Source organism: Solanum dulcamara, chromosome 9 (genome assembly GCF_947179165.1).
Source record: "Solanum dulcamara chromosome 9, daSolDulc1.2, whole genome shotgun sequence".
Lineage (NCBI taxonomy): Eukaryota > Viridiplantae > Streptophyta > Magnoliopsida > Solanales > Solanaceae > Solanum > Solanum dulcamara.
The window spans coordinates 65841144-65845929 of NC_077245.1; the positions used below are offsets into that span (position 1 = coordinate 65841144).

General features: G+C 33.4%; 1 long non-coding RNA gene across 1 annotated transcript; it reads left to right on the forward strand.

Annotated features, from left to right (window-relative positions):
* Positions 1 to 2377, forward strand: LOC129903875 (uncharacterized). The gene is made up of 3 exons (XR_008770309.1): positions 1 to 208; positions 1106 to 1156; positions 2245 to 2377. It is a non-coding gene; the product is annotated as an uncharacterized LOC129903875 (long non-coding RNA).
* The last annotated feature ends 2409 nt before the right edge of the window (positions 2378 to 4786 follow it).

The following is a 4786-nucleotide window of genomic DNA, read 5'->3' on the forward strand; positions in this document are numbered from 1 at the left end:
ACCAAAGGAAAGAAGAGAAATCAAAGAGAGAAAATCGGCTATGGAGGGAGTAATTTTACTCCTTGAAATTTCATCCCAAAAATTATTTTCTCCTAGTATTCCTACTAATTCAAGGATCCTCTACAACATGATGAAGTTATTTTGGAAGATAGGAGGCTTGTTTGGTTGATTTGAAGCTTTGGTAAAGTGAAGAAGTTGGAAGGAAAAGGTAAGAATTAATCTAATTTCTTTGTGTTATGAAGTTTGTTGATATTGTAGTATGTAGAGATGTGTAGAATTTATGGAAATATGGAAGTTTGTATGGTGGGTTTTACATATGTATAAATCCATGTATATGAAGATTTTGGAGGCAAGATGAATTAAATTTTTGTGTAGTATTTTAGTAGTAGTTATGAAATAGTAGTTATGGTAAATATTTTATGTTGGAATTGGAAGTTGAATGAATTTATTGAAGTTGGAAATATGGGTTAGGTGATAAAATGGAAAAAATTAAGTTTGTATAATTTGTTAGTTGTTGTTATGATTTTTGGGATATAAATGAAGTTTATATGGTGTAAGTTGGTATTAAAATGGGTTGTAGGAATTATGTAATTTTAGTATGATATTATAAGAATATGGAGGTATGTTATTAAAAGTATGGATTGTTGTTGTTGATTATGAAGTTGAAAGAAGGAAATAAATTTGATTATGAAGTTGAAAGAAGAAAATGAATTATAATAGTTTTGTTGCATTTATGGAATTTTTGGGTGAAATATGGAATTGATAAAAATTGGATAGCTTACTTGGAATATTTTTCACTTATGTTGGAATGAGTTGAAATTAATTATGGATATGGGATATTCATATTTATTTGGAAATGCCAAGTTTGGTTGAAAGTTGTTGCACTAATTGGAAAATTACACCAATTTATGTTATGGTGTGTTAAATTGATTATCGATGGAATTGGTGGTGTTGTTGGCTTGGTTGTTAATATTGTGGCCGAGTTGTAATCTCGGGGTGTCATATATATAGGGGAGATACTGCCAAAATTTTTGTAGACAAGTATTGGAAAAATTGAATTCTTAAAGTCTTATGAATAGTAATTGGTAAATGTGACCAATTGTAGATTTTGGAGGAAACGGGAATTGTACTTGGACAACCGTAAAAGGCCAAAAAGGTATGTAAAGCTTTACATTTTCTTCTCTTGGCATGTCCTAGATGTAATAGGAGTGAATACGAACCTCGGGGATCACTCTACTCTTTGAAATTGACGCTCGAAAATTTCCCTTTTCTATTCAATAGAATTGAATTAGGTAATTATGAATAGTTTTGAAATTTTTTTCTAAAATTCTAGATTTTGCACAAATGAATTCCGAATACCTTGAAACTCTTCTAAATAATGTTATGAAGTCTAACGCACGTGATTTGTATACGCCACTTCATTTGACCGAGGTGGACCCCACTATTCCGAATTTTTCTTCGTTATTCCGTTTGAATTACGGTAGGTAGAATTTGAAAGAAACTCTTTGCTATGCTTCCTAATATCATATGAATAATTATTCCGTTAATTCTCATAATATATTTGAAAGTACGGAGATGATTCGGAAAATACTATTTTTACGTAGACTATTGTGATATTGGAAGTACTTGTACTATTATTATTATTCAAGTTTCCTTTTATGATTTGTTATCGAAATTATGCCATCGAGTCTGTATAAATGTTTTATAATTTAAATTGCATTTAGTTTCTCACTACTCCACTCGTGGATGCCTCAATGCTTCTTTCACTGAGCCTGGGCCAGGATATGTTTTCGTGCGTATTTCTCTGCATTGTTCGCCGTGTCCCGACGTGAGGGGGAAGGTATGACATGTACATGGGGTGGTAAATGTTATGCCACGGAGTTATGCTGTGCCATGTACATATATGTTTGTAATATGACATGATTTGATATGGCCATCTAATATGATATGATTTGTTACGAAGATATTCCCTACTCTGGTGTTATGATGTGCTGTGGCGCCAATGACAGGAGGGCGACCACGTTTTGTTCACCGAGTCCCATAAAATGGGGCCGGATACGGCATATGTATTTGCATATATGATTTGGGATTATGAAAAATATTTTGAAATTCTGAACATTTATTTTATTTTCTGCACATACTATTCAGATTATGATTTTATTTATTACAATTCATGCTTTACATATTCGGTACATTTTCGTACTGACCCCCTTTCTTCGGGGGGGCTGCGTTACATGCTCGCAGGTATCGAAGTTTGATTTGCTGATCCGCCGGTTTAGGACATCTGCTGTGTTATTGACAGTGCTCCCTTGTTCGGAGCTTGTATTTTGGTACTGACTCTATATCTGTATATTTGGATATGTTGGTCAGGGGTACGACGGGGCCCTGCCCCGTCTTCTGACTATGCTATCATTTGTAGAGGTCTGTGGACAGAGTTATGTTGTGGGTTTTGTATATATGGTTTGGATTTTTGTGTGTTCTGTGACGGCCTATCATTCCTCGTGCCTACATCTAATTTTTTGATCTATTTAGCAATTTTTTTTCACTACCTTTGTTTATTCGGTCAAAAGGCTAATTTGGGATAAGGGTACGTTTGGGTGCCCAACTCGGGCACCAGTCGCGGCCTACGGGGTTGGGTCGTGACATGGATGCTGGAATGATAACTATTCTTGTAAGCAAACTCTGCCAGGGGCAAGTACTGATCCCACCGAGCATAAATAAATCACACATACCCGTAGCATATCCTCAAGAACCTGTATAGTCCTCTCAGACTGTTCATCCATCTGAAGGTGGAATGCAGTACTCAGATCCAATCGGGTACCCCATCCATGCTGAACGACCTCCTAGAAGTGAAATGTGAACAATGAGCCCCAATCTGATATGATGGAAACAGGGACCCCATGAAGCCTAAAAATATGGCTAATAAGAGTTGAGCCAACCTATTCTCCATTAAACTAACTTTAACTGGAATAAAATGAGTCGATTTGGTCAATTGGTCGTGTAACACCCCTTAAAACGTTGTATGTGGCATTTTAATTCTCGATAAAAATAATACTGCTTCTGTATTTTGGGCATAATTTTTCATAGATTAGTCCATATTAGGTGATTCAAATACCTGAATAACCTTAACGGTATTACCTACAACTTTCATAAAGACCATATCTTAAGATTTAGAGGATACGTAGTCAAATAAATTAATTTTTGCAAGACTTGGTGTGCTGTGATGAAATGGAGTATTTGTAGAAGAAAAATCATATCACACGGTAGGATACTCTAAATAAGTTAATTATTGAACGACATGAAAGTATACTTCTAGATATACAATTCATATAAAGATACCAAATCCTAATTAGGAAGTTATTTTATTCAAACGCAACTTCGAAAAAGGGTATTCCGTTAAAAGAAGGTTCATCTCATCAACAATGGAAAGATCTAGATCCATTTGACATCACCCATGCCATCAATAGTCCTCTATTTGACATCATCCATGAGATCACAATCCTTCATTGAATTTTCAAGATCATCTTTTGTAATTATTTTTATTTATTTTTAGGTCACTCCTCCACACCTATAAATACCCATCTTTTTTCCTCATTTTATTCATTAAGTTTTCTCACGCAACTCTTCTCTCTATACACTTCTTTACTCATTCTCAAATATAGTTTTAGTTTTTAGTAGTGTAAAAAAACTATTCTGGTGATTTTTATACTCCGGGTAGTACATAAAATGCTCTGGCGAGGAGAAAAGATTAGGGGTTCAAGAGTGGTCATTGAGTTCTTCAATTCGGAGTAGAGATTTGAATTCCAGGTATGTAAGACTATTCATAGCATTTGATTGAGTTCGTCCATGCTCCAAATATTTAAATTTATTGTAATTGAGTTATAGAGCCCGTTTGGATTGGCTTAAAAAAAGTAACTTTTATGTATGAAGTGCTTTTAGAACTTTGAAGTGCTGAAAGTTATTTTTATAAATAAGCAGTTGAGTGTTTGGATAAAAGTGCTTATGATGTGAATTTTAGGGTTAAAAGAATAAAAAAAGGTAGTTTGGAAATTTAGTTAAAATACAAAGGATATAAATGTAATTTCTATGGTCAAAGAAAATGACTTTAAGCACTTTGGAAAAAAAGAAGTTAGGAATCTTAACTTTTCATTTTTGACTGACTTTAAGAACTTTATGGCTTAAAGTCAGCATTAGGCAAACACGTCCAAAAGCTAAAAAGGGGTTTTAAGTTGATTTTGACCAACTTAAAGCCAATCCAAACGGGCTCATAATTGAGTTTTACCCAAATCTTGAATTCTAAAAGAATTAATTCTTCTTCTATTGAGTTAAATATATTTATGCACTGAAATTATTATTATTATTTTTATCTCTCATATTATTGGAATTATTGTTCATTGCTACTTTCCCATGAACCCTAGTTGATTTGATATTCATGAATATTTTTACACGTGTTTTGAGTAAAGATGTTGGGTTTTAATAGTTATTGACAAAAAAAGTGATTTGAATTAATACTATATATGTATTTTATTGAGTTTTGAAAGAGCAAAAGAATTGAGTTTAAATGAATTTGAGTAAATAATGTTTAGAGCAAGATGTTTTGATAAGATGTAAATAATGTTTTGAAGTGTAATGATTGAAGAAGAGGTAATAAGATGAGTTTGATATTTTTCCAATAAGACTAGATGATGATGTTAATATGAGCATATATTTTGGGAGTAGTATTGAGCACCGAGTTGGGTAAGAGTTTAATTGACTCAAACCCCAGCACTATGTAGTCAGCGTAGGA